Source organism: Aethalodelphis obliquidens, unplaced genomic scaffold, assembly GCF_003676395.1.
Source record: "Aethalodelphis obliquidens isolate GAN/ISIS:26980383/991018 unplaced genomic scaffold, ASM367639v1 scaffold32, whole genome shotgun sequence".
NCBI classification, from domain to species: domain Eukaryota; kingdom Metazoa; phylum Chordata; class Mammalia; order Artiodactyla; family Delphinidae; genus Aethalodelphis; species Aethalodelphis obliquidens.
The window spans coordinates 4,338,454-4,354,973 of NW_020837976.1; positions in this window are offsets into that span (position 1 = coordinate 4,338,454).

The window sequence follows — 16,520 nt, forward strand, 5'->3', positions numbered from 1 at the left end:
AGATGTGAGCTATCCATTGTGAGGCTCCAAGAAAAGGAAAAGGAAGCTACTCAGAGACTGGGCCACGTGAGAAGAAAGGAATTGTGTCATGCTGAATTAGAAGTGGTTAAATTTCTAGAGAAGGGACATAATCCACAGGTACAGGCATCAAGCACCAAGTCTTAACTACTGACCTGGGAAAACCAGGAAAGAGGTTGCGAATGAGCAAAAATAGGAAAGTCCGCTGTTAACTCCTGGATCGGCCTTTCTCTCCGAGTCTTTATCTCCTCTGTCTCTGTCTGTGTTTCTGCTGTCTCTGGGGCTGTCTCTCTGACTCAAAGTTAGCTGAAATGGCTAGAGCCAGTCTTCAAAATTTTTAAAAAGCAAAAAGGAACGTCATGAGCAAAGGTGGAAACTTATTTACATGGAACCATGTCTTTTTCTTCTTTTTTTTACTTAGGGAGAGATCTAAGATGACAGATCGTTCATTCAAAGACATAGAAAATGATGGCCAAACAGATGAATAAATGGCAAGAGTAGTGATTCTTGCATTGAGACACATTGCTCAATTTCTTTCTTTTCTTTATTTGATTTAAGAACATTGGAGCATTACTGAGGTTTACTCATAAGTTTGGAGGAGACTTCTGCACTCGGCAGAGCAAGGCAAGAAGAAGCCAAGGGGCAAGGTAGAAAGAACACAAAACTGGGGTCCAAAGCTCTGGCTCTTTTTCTTTGCTCTTCTAGAATATTCAGCCTTGGCATATCACCAGATTCTGGGTTTCAGTTTTCCCCATTTGTATCAGGACTAGCGTATCCCAAAGATCTGATTCTAAAAATCTATTTTTCTAAATTGGCCTGTCATCAGGAACTTGTTAACAAAAATTTAGAGGTTTGACATTTTAATTATCTCCTGATATCTGTTTCAAAAAACTGCTTTCCACTTATTGGCTTATGAATCCAGGAGAAATAGCATTGGTTGTACTTAAGCCTTACTTTTGCTAATTTCCTATCAAGATGTGGTTGAGATTTATGGTTCTTTCTAAGCAGCCCCAATATAGTCTTCGTGGAGAGAAGTAGGTTCAAAGCACTCTCTCTTTCCTGTCCTAATAAAGTAAGTACAAGGAGCCACCCCTCAAGTACCCCTGGGCCAGCTCTTCCTGGGTAGTTGGTCACGTGTCCATTGGAAAGACAGTGGTGATTGGTGGGGCTGAGAGCTGGGTGCCCCTCTACCCACCCCAACTCACCAGCTATGTGATTAGGGCATTCACACTTCTTGAGCCTCCGTTTCCCCATCTATGAAACAAAGATAATAATTGTGCTCCATAGGGTTGTATGTATTAAATGCAATAATACACACACACAAAAACCCACTCAGCATTATGTCTGATCCAGAGTAAAAACAATAAATGTAAACTATCATTGTAATGTCATTGTCATTCATACAATCACCGGGGACTTTTTACATAATGAGTAACCTCAGATTAAATTCTGCTGACTGCTCTGGTGGTTTATGACTCAGATGCTTTTCTCCTGCCCCTTTCTGATTCTCATTGCTGAGACGTTTTCCCAATAAAAATGTTACAAATCAAAATTCGTTTAATAATAGTTAATTCGGGAGAATTATTTTCTCTTTCTATTTTTTTATCACTTGTATTCACTCCACCTGCCTTACTGTTGGGGTCTTCAGGGTTAATTAGGAGCAGCTTCATACGTGGGTAGTTGGTTAATCACCAAGTCGAATGTTGGAAGAAGGCTACTCAGATGCTTTTCATCTTAGCATCCAATCCCCAGGAAATTCTGGCAAAAAATTTTTTACTTGTCTAAGGCCACCTACAGTATTAGGTAATTATTAAAGCTGATTGCATATCAGAGCCTAAATATAGTGTTATAGAACCGTACTTCACTCATGCTCCCCTCATGGCAAATGAATCAGAGGAACTGCCATGTATTTTTGAAGAGTAAATCTTTGCGCTAATTAATTATATCAATATCAACATGTTGATATTGATATAATTAGCACAGTGGATGACACTGATATAATTAGCACAAATATTTACTCTTCAAAAACAAGTGGCAGTGCATATGCATATAATAGTAATAACGCTGAACAGTTATAGCACCACTTTCTCTAAGGAGCTTATAAAAATACATAAATAGCAAATTACTAAAACTCAGACTTCATTGAGAGCTTTGATGGCATTACTGAGCAAGGCTGAAGGGGTTGATGCAGCCGGGAGAAACCCCATGAATAGGTCCTGATGGGGGTCTTCCCCCAAACGGAAGTGAATCTCCAAGCCGCTCCCGATAAGCCTAAAACTAAGAGATACACCGATTTATGTAACGGAATTGAAAGTGAATAGGACTCCTTTGCTTTCTTTATTCTAATTAACGTTCAGCTAGTCTAAACCCAGCATGATCTGGTTTTAAAACTAAACAGAATTGGGTAAGAGCAGGGAAGTTGGCGAGTAAGACAGAAAATATATTTGGACCACCCAGCCTTCAGTGTCCTTGACGTAGAAAGACGACGGGCCCATTGTCAAGGAAATCTGTCCCTAGGTCATCTCTCCTTTGTTTGATGATACAGCCTCTTCGTATAACTGTGACAGGAAGAGAGGGTTTGGGAGAAATGTGTGCGGTACCATGAGAGGAGAAGGTGGGCATGGTGCCTAATGGTTCCATTGGCACTCTGCTGTCGGGGGCCTCTGAGAACCAACTTCCCCACTGTGTTTGTGATGAGAGATATTAATCTCAACCAATTTCTTATTCCTTTATTTGAGTACAGGCTAATTGAGTTACACATTTTCTTACCATAACAACTGTATTAACAGCAACCACGGTTTTGAAGTCGTTGTAGCACACACATATCTGCCCATACAAATATACAAACAACGCACACGACACCAAACATAGCCTTGAGTTCAAATTAGCTCACTGATGAGCATGGAAGATGTGGGCCAAGAGAATTTTCAAGTATCTTATACTTTACAAAACTCTGACTTACTGGCCAACATCAGAAAAGTAAGCATGGTTTTATGGACTGACAGAAAGGAACGTTCGTTGTTTTAACCCTCTTTCCCTCTGAGGACTAACTCCTATCATGGAGTGTCCTAGACGTTCTGCTTCTCACTGCCTCTTTGGATGTGAAGATTGCACAGCAGGAGGCAACATCTGGGAGAGAAAGGAGAGATTGTGAGAGAGACTTAGAGTATTGGTGTGTGCCTGGTTGTGATTCTTGGGTAGATTATTACTCTTTTGGAGATGATTATTTATAATTTCTTGGTGCATAGCAGAGAAGTACGTCAGTATTTCTTCTCAAGTTTTGAATTTTTGAATTTTCAGTTGTATAAAGAAAAGAGGTTTTCTTTCTTGCATTCTTGCAGTTTTAGAATTCCAGCTGTAAATTGACCTTCCTCCTTACCCTAAACCATATTGGTTTGCAACTTCTTATTTGATAAAACTGCTTTGGTCCTTCAATAACGGGCTTCGTTGTTATCATGGTGAGAAGAAGTAGAAAGTCTCATGAACATCATTCCTTGGACTGTGCTTGGTTCAGGGGGGTTTGAAGTTCAGTCCTAATGCTTATGATTGTTTCATTTCACTTTGCCATCATGAATGAGACAAATCTCCACCGATTCCCCCCACACCCCGCCTCATCCCCACACCTCTACGTTCTTGCTTCCAAGTTTAATCTTCCACGGCAATTTGAATGTAACAGCACTGGAGTGGATGACACACATAGTAATCATTTTGCACTGTAGCCTCAGTTCATGACGTTTTGCAAAGCAGGTATCCAAAGGCACACACTGAAATCATTTTGCCAGCGTACTCTTGCCTTTTAATAGCTTCCTAACAGGGTATCCGAAGAAACACTCTGGAAACATTTTGCCCTCCTAATTTCGTGTTGTAATGACATCAAAATGTCATAAAGCAATTACCATCCCAAGCACAAAGTGATCTTTAGAAGTTACTTTCTCCATAGGCTCATTAACTTCTTTCTAGCTTTAATATCTTGATTGTTTAAAGAAATGTTCAATGCTAATTGAGAGACTTCATTTAAAACTGAATACCATTTATTTAGCACAACCTCTCATTCTGCTTCTGTCTCTCTCTCTCTCTCTCTCTCTCTCTCTCTCAACCAAATTGCACTAGGCTGACAGAACCCTAGATTTATAGATACACACACACCTTTTGACCTCTCCAGTTAAAATTCAAAGTGGAATTGATCTGTTACAACGTAAAAATCAGCATAGGGCATGGATTGCTTTGGGGACAAAGGGAACAGTAGATACTGAAGATGTCCTTGGTAGCAAGCACATCCCAAAGCTTCTGCAGTGCCCCCCAAATACCAGGCTGGGTCCCTATTATGAGACCTCAACGAAATGTGAAATACTTCACTAGAGAAATTCTGCATGTCAACACAACGATCGGACTTCATCACCCCCTGTTTCTAATGGTTGAGATCTGCCAGGTGTATTTCTTCAAACGAAAACTCTGAATCAAGGGAACTGACAGTGACAAATTAGATTCAGCCTCATTCTGTGATACAGGCTGTGATTTGCAGTTGTCCCTTCCTGAAACATCTGTAAGAGGAGTTTGAGCTTATGTTTTCCTGTGGGTTTGTATGAAATAAATAAGGAATGGGGAGTAACCTCAACAACCTTTTCTAGGCAGAAGCGTAAGAGCCGGTTTGCTTGTCCCACTTGTGCCAGGTAATATTCATATCTTAACCTTTAGCTCTCTGAGCACATTCTTATCTGGATAATGGAACGGTTGGAAATGAGCTCAACTAATTTGCACAAAACAGTGCCCGGAGTCATGATCTCTCTACTCAAATCAAGAGATAAGATGGCCTCTGACTTTCTCTATAGGACTGTCTGTCCAAGACTAAATAACACAGGAATGTTCTTGCCAAATATTTTTTTCTGTTTTGAGATCCCTCCAAGGTGACCTATAGAGCTCTTAGCAACTGGTTTGATCATTTGCTGATGGTGGAGAGACAGAATGATTGGTTCAGACGTGTGAAAATAAAGCTAAAACTGAGAGGGGCTATTTGGTTAATAATAAATAGCAAGAAAGATATATGGATAAAAATAAGCATCTTAATGATTTACCATTGCTGTGAAACCAATAGGCTGGTGATCCAATCCGATATCCGCAAATTCGTATAATCCTCAGGGTAAAACAATTTAATGGGCTGTCTCTTTTATAGTTACAAAAGGCCTTTCATGTGATCAATTATACATAAGAGTACAATAAATGTAACTTTCTTCATACTAATCACATCTAACTTAAATTCTTTTGTTGGTCTTTGGAGTGTACGTAGCATTCCCAATAAAGTTTTTAGTTCCGACTCTTACCAAAATTTAACCTGCCCAGAACTTCCAAATAAATCTTTGGTACAAGGGATTTTTTTTCCACACTAAATAAAATGGTTCAAACAATACAGTTTGTTAGGAAACTGCCACCTCCTCCTGTTCTGGTCCCTCCTGCAACACGACAGTCCTGCTGCTTCAGTCGGCCAGTGGGCAGTGGGGGGTTGGTTTGATTGTTTTTATTCTGTTTGGTTTTGTTTGTATTTTGTCAGAAAGGCAGCCTAGCACTGTGTTAACACTGTCACCCGAGGATAACAAAACTTATCTAAGAGATGGAGATTGCCAGTCCTCCCTCTAGTCACAGGTCCCAGGAGGCCCCCGGACCCTCCCAGATTCCTATAAAGCCCAAATTCCCATCTGTTTTATTATATGTTTAATTGGTTTGCTCCTCCATGAAACCGGAAAGTAAAATGAAACCCCTCATCATCTGCCACTTAAGTTAGAGGTAAAGGCCACAGACTCTAGAAGTTTGTGAAAAATAAGACGTGACTCAATTCCCTGAATCGCCTTAGCCAAACAATTGATGCTTAACTATGAGCTAGACGATTTAATAAATATTTTTTTTTAGACACTACGAAGTACCAAAAACTGTTCTAGATGATGTAAATATAGTTGTAAGAATTAACTCTGTATTGCTTCAAAGAGTAGAATGAACGTCAAGGCGTTTCCCTGTACCTACACACAATGTATATACAATTCGTTTTGAAGTATGAAGCATCTCAGGACATAGAGGATAGGATTGAAGAAAAGAATAGAGAAAGGCAGCGGGTATTTTTCTTCAGGCTTCCAAGCAGAAAATGAAAGAGTTCTGAGAGAGGAGATTTCTTAAAGTCCCAGTTGGGAGATTAGTTAATCCCTTGAGGATTGATTTTGGGGACACACATCCTGAGAAAGTTACATGTATGTGAAAATTTAGGAAAATCTAGGTCTGATTACTAAAATCAAAGATGTGTGTGTGTGTGTGTGTGTGTGTTTGTAATTTGCCTGAGATTATCTAAGAAAACACATTCTAAAGACTCATTTGTTGCTGCCTTGCTCCATGATTTTGGCCTCTCAAGTGTGGTTTGCTAAAGAAATCAGGCTGCCAGCAAAGTACAGCAAATTGAAAAAATGAACTGGAACATCATAATCTGCTTCAGCTATAGCAAAGAAAAAGACATCTGGTAGACCACTTGGAAGTCAGCCAATGATGAAGACTTCAATTAAAATAAAGAACATGTCCTCAGGAGAGCATCTCTGAGCTCAGGAAGTTATAAGTCCAGTGTGCTACTTGAAAGCCAACTACTAGAGAAAAGTCATTTTCAAATAAAGCAAGACAGAGCAAGCAAGCTTTGAATTCTTTCAAGGAACCTCTTCCTACATGTACTGTCCTAACTGATGACTTAATAGGAGCTCGAGGTACCACCACTCAGTGCTGGATATAGGCTATCACACAGGAAATAAAGCTATAGGTCTGCTCATAACGTTTCTGGGGAATATCAAATATTAGCACAAATTACAGAGGGTGCCATGGTGCAGCGAGCATGTGCTGGACCAGGAGTCGATGGACCTGGTTTCCAGTTTCAACTCTGCCACTTTTGACCCTTGAACCTCAGGCAAGAGACTTCATCCCTGTGGGTCTGTTTTCCCAGCTGAAAAGTAAGGATAATAAAACCTACCTTATAGAACTAAGGGAAGGAGTATATGATATATTCTGTGGAAAGACACTTAATACAATGCCTGGCATATAGTATGGCTACAATATGTTAGTTAAAAAGAATAAACCAGATAGAAGAGAAAACTCATCTTTGCTAAGAATCAGGTATTAATTTTCATAGTAGAGAGATGGAATCTGATGTAAACAGCATCGATGTAAGAAACACCCTGACCCACAAGATATTGTTGCATTTTCCTGAAAGAAGAATCATGAGGCTATGAAAGAGATAAAGAGCTTTGTAGAGTCCCAGAACAGACTCAAGGATTGAACATAGAAACCACTGTACACCAAGACATCGAATCTCCACTTAGGAAAATGAGTCACTGGTCAGTGTTTGCAAAGTAACGAGGGCTCCGTAAACTGAAGTTGCACAGAAATTCTTAATAGACTACTTACTAGTATATTTACTAGTTGTTTGGTACACCAATAACTGAGTGTTTTTGTTAATTAGTATTCTTGACTTCAGATTTCTAACAAGAACATTTCTATACTGTAACTATTCCCAGAAATGCTGGACACAATGAAATCAAACACCTTGGTGATTCAAGAGAACTAGCACAGGCTATGCCCCTAACTCTTGAAGGGGTAATTTTTTTAAACTGAAGTATAGTTGGTTTACAATGTTGTGTTAGTTTCTGGTGTATAGCAAAGTGATTCGGTTATATTTATATATAATACATATATGTGTATATATATATTTCATATTCTTTTCCATTATGGTTTATTATAGGATACTGAATGTAGTTCCCTGTGCTATATAGTGGGACCTTGTTGTTTATCTGTTTTACATACAGTAGTTTGTAACTGCTAATCCCAAACTCCTAATTTATCCCTCCCCTACCCCCTTTCCCCTTTGGTAACTGTAAGTTTATTTTCTATGTCTGTGAGTCTGTTTCTGTTTCATAGATAAATTCATTTGTGTCATATTTTAGATTCCACATATAAGTGCTATCATATGGTATTTGTCTTTGTCTTACTTACTTCACTAGTATGATAATCTCTAGGTCCATCCACGTTGCTGCAAATGGTATTACTTTATTCTTTTTTATGGATGAGTTGTATTCTGTCGTGTGTGTGTGTGTGTGTGTGTGTGTGTGTGTGTATACACATATATACACACATATACCACATCTTCTTTATCCATTCATCTGTGGATGGACCTTGAGGTTGCTTCCATGTCTTGGCTATTGTAAATAGTGCTGCTATGAACATAGGGGTGTAGGTGTCTTTTCAATTTATAGTTTTGTCTGGGTATACGCCCAGGAGTGGGATTGCTGGATTATTTGGCAACTCTGTTTTTAGTTTTTTGAGAAGCCTCCATACTGTTCTCCATAGTGGCTGTATCAATTTACATTCCCACCAGCAGTGTAGGAGGGCTCCTTGAAAGGGTAATTCTTAAAGAGCCATCGATTAATACCTTAGAAAGAATTTGTTCGTTGGGCCTTTCTTATTTATTAAGTCAAAGAAAACCCAACATTGCTGAGCCTTTTGTATTACTTTATTAAAGCATTTAAACTTAATCTGTATAAATTATCAAGAGACTGGCACATGGTGTATATGTATATGTATATATATATATGAATGAATGAATGAAAGGATGTGCCTCAAACAGTTCAGTAGGAACAGTGCCTTGTGTGAAAGGTACATACAAGCAGTAAGAGCACCAGCAGAGCACCGGTTAGGACTGGGAAAGGAGAGGAGAAAAGGTTTAACAGAGGGTAAGTTATAGAAACAAGACTTGCCTTATATCTCAGAATTCAGCTGGGAGGAGCTGGTCCTTACCTTCCCAATTCCAGGCAATTGCTTTGTTGGGGTAGTGACCCCAGCAAAGCTAACATTCACTAGTAAACACTATCTTTCTATTTGGAAATTGATGGATGAACTCTGAAGTGAACAAAAGCAAATGATGACTCCCCAAAACTAATGACTGCAGCTTACAGTAGAAGTCGCCCTCCATTGCTAACAGAGACAGCCAAACCCCCTGCAAACGTGAAGCAACAGTTCTCCCTCCCCACCCCTCTCTGAGACCATGGAGGAATGAGGGACTGGGGGGAGAAGGACCGGGTGTGGATGCCAGGAGCCACTGGGCTCCCTTGGCTGTGGGGTTTCTCAGGCACTTTCCAGAGCAGCTGAGAGTCCACATGCCTTGTTTTCAGGAAGCTACTCGAAGGCGGACCCAAAGACTTCACGATTTCCACTGGAAACTTAGTCTTTTCTGCTGCCACCTGGTGTGTCAGTATTGTCATCCCCATTTGGAGCCCATCTGGCAGGAGCCTGAGTGTCCGCAGCCAGCCCTCCCCTGCTTTGTCCAGGGCTAGCCCCAGTCAGCTAGCTGTCAGGGAAGCTCATTCTTGCCTTGTCACCGAGTCCTAAGAAATCGATCAGATGCTTGAGAGGGTGTGTTACAACTCAGTGCTTTTTCGGCTCTAGTAACACCATTTCCGCAAAAGTTGTTCAACCTCAGGATGATCTTTTCACCAACCTCAATTTCTACAGGTTGAAGCTTTCCTGTGACACATCCCAAGCAGGCTGGAAGTCAGGTGGCATCTCCCTTAGAAATGACCCAGCTTGCTAGGGATGACAGGCCATCCCGTGCCTGAGTCCATTAGCTCTCTTAGCCATGCTGATGGAAAACAGGGAGCTGTCTGCCTTCAGTCACACGTGGCTCTTGTTTGGAGAGCACAGTGCCAGACAGCTGTGGAGAACATTTAGAAGAAGGAAGAAAACACTTTGCAGGAATGAGTAGTACCACAAAGTACCACAAAGTACCACCCTGGGATTACAGGGAGTTTTCTTGTAAAAGCCAAGAAATACAGTCCCATCCTCCAGAGAGGGGGACAGCTGGTGACCTGCTTTATTGTCGTGCCTCTGAGCCCAGAGAGTCACCATTAACTTCAGAGGCTCTTCCTGCCTGGTCGGTTGCACGTGTTGTTCATCTCTGAGCAGCTTCGTACTTAATGCAGGGAGTTCACTGTGTATCCGGTGGGGAAGCAATATTAGGCTGAGGGGCTAGTTCTTTCTTCTTCTTTTCCTCCAATGTTCCTCCTGTTTCTGACGTGCTTGATATCACCTGCTGCTCTAGCCAGCATTACTTCCTACAAATCCTACGAATAGGAAAGAGGAGGCATCCAAGAGAAAACCATTTAGGTCTAATCTAATGCTCTGTGAGGGCAGGACTGTGGTCTAACCTGTTCATCACTCTGTGTTCAGAGCCTAGGACAATGCTGAGGTCAGAGTAGGAGCTGAATGCAAATTTATAATAAACTAGGGACTCTCAAAACTCATGACCTGAATGGAAGAACTACCAAAAGGTACTAAGACCACATCCCCTCCTTTTATAGACCAATGCCCTGTCTTCAGCCGTGAATCACCCTCTGTGACAGTTAAGCTTCACTTTAGTTTACCAGCTAAAGAAGGTTAAAATTACAGCAAAATGATACTATGATTTATAATAAGAAATAGAAATTTAGTCTTCGTCCCCCTTCCTGGCACAGAGCTCCTAAAACCCTTGGATTTTCCTAAGTGATGAGAACAAAAAGATATCTTTTGTTATGTTAATGAGGTGACTTTTGGGGCCCTGGGTAACCTGAGGATGGGGGCTGGTCACCAGAGGACCCAACCATGTGATTAGAGGGTTGGAGCTTTTCAACCCTGACCTTCTGGGAGGAGAGAAGGGCTGGAGATTAAGTTTGGTCACCACTGGCCAAGGATTTAATCAATAGTGCCAGTGTAATCTAGCCTCTGTAAAACCCCCAAAAGGACAGAGCTTCTGGGTTGATGAAGGCGTGGAGACTTGGGGAGAGTGGCCCACTCAGAGGTCATGGTAGAAACCTGGATTTGTGATTGATGTCTGAAGTGGAGGGAGGGGCAGTCTTATGAGACTGGGGCTTTATCTGTGGGATCTGATGCCATCTCCAGGTAGATGGGGTCAGACTGAGTTGAATTGTAGGACACCCAGCTGGTATCTGAGAGTTGCCTGGTGGTGTGGGAGGAAAAAAAAAAACATTGGAGTTGGTGTTATAATCAGAATACTTCGTATTTTACTGGGAAAAATGCTGTGCTATCTCTCTAATGTTTGTTATTAGCACCCCCCAAAAAGCCTTTGGAAGTTAGCCATCTTCTAACTAGGAGGTCTCTCCTTTCTTTCTCTGATTATCACAAAAAAACCTTCCCCGAGTATCACAAGCCCTGCTTCCTTCACTGAGAATAAGAGAATTCCCCATTTCTATTGACCAGAAAGCAATTCTTGGAAAGAGTCTTGGTGTATATAAGAAAGTCTGAAATTGGTGAGTAAAAGAACGTCTTAAGGTGGTCCAGAGTCTTAGGTCGGGTTCCCCAGAAGTAGACCCAGAGATGAAGATTTGAATAAAATTAGTATATTAAGGAATTGCTCCCAGGGGACCTGTAAGGAAATGGGGGAACAGGTTAGGGAAGGTGAGGAAACTGAGCAATGTGTGTGTGGTCTCAGCTGAAGAGTCCCGCAGGGGAGGACTTTATCCTGATCATCTGTCCAGGGAATTCTGGAGGTTAAGTCAGGCCTCAGTATCATCTTGCTCTGATTCAGGGACTTTCGTGCTTCCGTCCCCATCAGTCATTGGTTAAGGGATGCCCCAGGGAGGACGTCAGTCCCCTGGCACTTCAGTCTCTTGTGAAGTGGGTGAAGCAGGCTCTAGTAACCTGTGGGTCCCCCCGAAGAGAGCCACAGGTGTTCTGTATGAGTGGGGACGGTAGGTGTGAGGCCCACACTGTCCACGGCACCCAGCTTCCAGTTAATGAGCACGGCTCTCCTATCGTCCTGCAAACACAGCTCTGAGAAAAGAACAAAGGCCTTTCGAAAAGTCTGCCTCTATAGTTTTATTTTCTGTAGCACAAGCTGTATAAATACTCTTAGGTGTACAGTAAGAGTCATTTAAGTAAAATGTTTTGACAGGTCCCAGCTCAAAATGCACCCCCTCCCCACTCTTTGCCTAACGCATTGCCTGAAATCCCACTATTAGATATTTCTTTGGCCGAGGGCATCTCCTATTAAAATATTTTGTCTGGAAGGAGCAATCCACTAACTTCATCACAGCCATTGCCCTTGTCACATGAGGTGTAATTGATCAGAGCTGCTAGTCAGTCCCCTTTAAAGAGAACAGGCCTTGACATGGTTGGACATGACCTTGGGATTGTATAGTGGGGAAAGCCAGGGTCAGGAAGGGTCCCAGGGCTAGGTGCTGTCTGGAAGGCAGCCACAGAAGAAGGGGGCAAGATGCAGGTACCTAACGGGGGCAGGAGAAAGGGGATGTGGAAGGGATAGGATTTGGGGAGGGAGCAAGCGGAGCACGAGATGACAGGATGCCAGAGAGACAGCACTTTCCCGAATACGCTCAGGCCAATCTGTTGGGGGAAGCTTATCCCGTATTTCTGACCTTCTCGTCAACTGGGGGGAACATACAATCTTCACAGAGAAAACTCTGGCAAAATAGCTCCAGCCTTCCCTCACATATCTTCAGGAACTCTCCCCTAGGCCTCCAGATTGAGTTTGTTTCCTATATAATATACATTCTCCTCTTCCTCCTTACTAGGAGGACCCTGATTTTTTTCGGTGTGTCAGTATGCCCAGGAAAATATTTTCACCTCCCTAGACTTACTTGCAGCCAGGGGTAGCTACTCATTTGATTCGGTTCTAGTTACTGAGATGTAAGTGGCAGTCACTGGATGGGACTTCTGGTCAAGCTTCTTAAAGGGGGCAGACTCAACTGGCAAGTATCTTTTTGGCTTTTGCTATCCCCCCTTTTCCTTCCTGGAACGTAGAAGTGATGACTGGATGGGGAGCAGCCATCTTGTGTCCATGAAGATAATAACACAAACTAATGAGGATGGAGCAGCAGGGTGAAAGGCACTGGGATCCCTTAAGCGTCTGTGGCCCTTCAGCTCTAACTCTGGATTGTCTACCTCTGGACAGTTTGTCAAGTGAGAACAAGACCATCTTTTTTTTTTTTTTTTTGCGGTACGCGGGCCTCTCACTGTTGTGGCCTCTCCCGTTGCGGAGCACAGGCTCCGGACGCGCAGGCTCAGTGGCCATGGCTCAAGGGCCCAGCCGCTCCGCGGCATGTGGGGTCTTCCCAGACCGGGGCACGAACCCGTGTCCCCTGCATCGGCAGGTGGACTCACAACCGCTGCGCCACCAGGGAAGCCCCAAGACTATCTGTTTGGTTAAACGATTTTTCTGGAGTTCCTGTTACATATGTAATCCTAACTGCCAGAAGCCAAGGATGAAATAAGGAACTAGGTATTTACCTTTCCTTCTGGGTTCCCTCTGTCTTTTGAAGAGGGATGTCCTCAGGATACACACATTTTTTAAATTTGTTTCTCTTTTCCCTGTGCTAACTATGCAGGTGCTGTCCCTGTTGGTGGTAAACAGGTGTATGTAGCCTGTAGCTTGAGTGGGTAAGTTCAGTTCAGAGGGGAAAATAGGAGGAAGCCCAGCTGTTGCCAAAACAGCCTTTTCAGAGACAAAGCTGATACGTTGTTCCATCTGCCTAACTTCTGTGTCTGTCTCTTAGTCTAGAATTTGGAGAAGGATCCCATTAAAAGGTGCTTTGGCCCCCTCACTCTGAAAGACTGTTTTGCTGACTGTCAAATTTGGTGAAATAGTTTCGTGAACTTGTTTCTCAGTGGTCCAGATCCCATGTAGCCAGGGAGAGAGGAATAGAGAGTGAATACGAGTCTTAGGGCAAGGAACCCCTCCAGCCCCACTCCCCGAAACACACAAAGTCTCAAAGCACACAGAAGGCTCTCACACAAGTATTCTCTCATCCAACAGCTTAAGAGATTTGTCTCCCTGAAAGATACATGCTTTACAAACCTGTGTATGGAATCTGGTCCACTTACTGATGGGTGTCTGACTGAGTACCTCCTCACTCACTTCTGTCCCCTTCACTAGCTATAAGTTCTGGGAAGGCAGCTCTTGGTCTCTCTGTTTGCCACTGTGCACCCAGAGACTGGAATGGAGCCTGATGCAGAGTAAGTGCTCAACAGATGTTTTTTTTAATATTTGTTAAATGAATGAATGAATGAAGTCACCTCAAAATAAGCTAAATTATTTAGCTCGTCTCTGTCTAAGTGGAAACTCATTTCAGATGATTTTCTCTACTTTGCAGTCAACTCAGCACTATTCTTTAATGATTCAGTCTCTTCAAAGTACCTTCTAATGGGTTTGGTTATTTTATTTATTCTGTTTTGTTCAATCGCAGATAAATTCCCATTCGATTGGACCTAAATGGTTGGCAAAGACCCATCCTTGGCTAAGACCCATCTAACCATAACAAGACAGGCTGAATTTGGACACATTTCCACAGAAGCAAAAATATTTCCCACATATATTCAATTATTCATTTATGGGTGGACTGTTCTGCTTCAATATTATCTGTATGTTTTAGTTTCCTTCTTTCTCCAGCCTTCCGGCATTTGACCCTTTCTTCCAATAAATGGTTGTAAGGCTGAAGGATCACACACCAGTTCATCTTGCTAGGTAAACGGAGCTCCATTATCCTCAGCTCCTGATCCATTGAACTCTGAATTCCACTTTCTCCTGCTTCCAGGCTTGTTCCCTGCTGTTCTCTCTAATGCAAACACTGTCCTCTTGCTTATCTACATGTGCAAATCCTCTCCTCCCTGACCCCAGTCCAAGGGCTGTTTTCTTTGTGAAAACTTTCTGTAGACAGAGTTAGCTGCTGTCTCTCTCACTGCTCCAAAGGTACCAGGTTTGAATGTCTCTTAGCTCTGATCACATTTTGATGGAAGTTCATCCTTGTGACTAAGCACATAGACTCTGATCCAGACTCCCTGGGTTCAAATCCTGGCTCTCCTACTTAATGGCTATGCGACCCAAAACAAATTATTTTATTTCTCTCTGCTTCAGTTTCTCATCTGATGTGTGTGTGTGTGTGTGTGTGTGTGTGTGTGTGTGTGTGTGTGTGTATACATATTTATATGGATAGTAGTAGGACCTACCTCGTAAAGTTGTTAGCATTCAATGATTTAATACATGAAAAAAAAACACCCTAGAATAATGTCCAGCATGTAATCAGTGCTCGATAATTATTAGCTCTTCTAAAAATTATTATCCTTTTACACGTGTTTGCCTCACCAATTAGACGGTCATCTCCCACAGTGCTTGATCTATGAATTTGGCATCTTCCTACTTCCAAATCCTAGAGCAGTATCTGAGACACACTTGAAGTTCTGTGAATGCTGATCAATGGATGAAAGATAGCCATTGACTATGATGATAAAAATGAGGTGTGGGCATTGTCTGTGTGAGTTGGATCTCTATAACTATTCTATAACTGCATGGGTGGCTCCAGGCCAGTCCATCTGGGAAAGGCCCAGAGTTCTGAAATTGGACTAGAGTCACATCCAGGGACCGTGCTTCTGGGCCCACTCAGACTCGCACCCTCGCTCATGGGTAATGCTGAGCTCCAGCCACTCCAAGGTAGCAAGAAGGATGACTTCATCATGAGCCCCACTGGGGCTGACAGTAGCGCTCAGTGCACTCACCAAGGCAGCTGAAGTGTGCACAGAATCCAGGCTGGTGGCCAGAGGGGCTGGGCTGAGGCCTCTGCCTAGCTGACTGCTAGGAAACCACATTTCGCAGGTTATTCCCATCCTCCCCGTGGCAGACTCCACTCTTCCCTCTTTATTGCCTGCAGAATACGCTATGTTACAGTACTGAACCTGGCATTGCCATTAGCAAAATAGACATCTGTGTCAATATTAAAAAAAAAATGCTGTTTTCTGCCCCTCATGTCTTACGACATGTATAAAAATTTATAAATATTTGCACCTTTGTTCCACCCCAATATGGAAACGTGGGGGTTCAGCCTGAGGGAGGGGTCAGCATGGGGTCTGAGGACAGGGGAGGCCCTTGGACTGATGAGTGTGGGATGATGAGTGGGAGAGGAGACAGTTAAGACTGGGGACCCCTCTCCCACCTTCTGGGGTCCCAGCGTTAGAGGCAAAAAGAACTGTCATTTCCTTTTCAGGTCAGTGATATGTTCAGCCCAAGACATGGGATTAACCCAAGACATGTGGGAAGAAGTGACCATGTGTGTGTTCTGACCCTTAAGAGCGTTGCCTTCTTTCCCTTGTCCCGCTGACACTTAGTCCATCTCCATGAGCAGAAATAACTCACTGGCCCCAGAGTCATTAGAGGCACCTGGAGCAGACCGGAAACCTACCTAAGGCACGCTGGCATCAGCATGAGCCAGCCGACTCCCTGATTCACACCAGGGCTGGAGCTCAGACAGCAGCCTAGCTCAGCCGAGTAGCAGCCAAAACTTAGACCTTCATCAGGGCCACTGACTGCAGATCCGTGCGCCGGAAATAAATGCTTCTTGTTGTGGCCACTGAGATGTGGTGGTTGTTTTTATGTAGCGCTGTTAGAATGATACATGAGGAATTAAGAAAGAGTAGGAAAGGCTGAAACA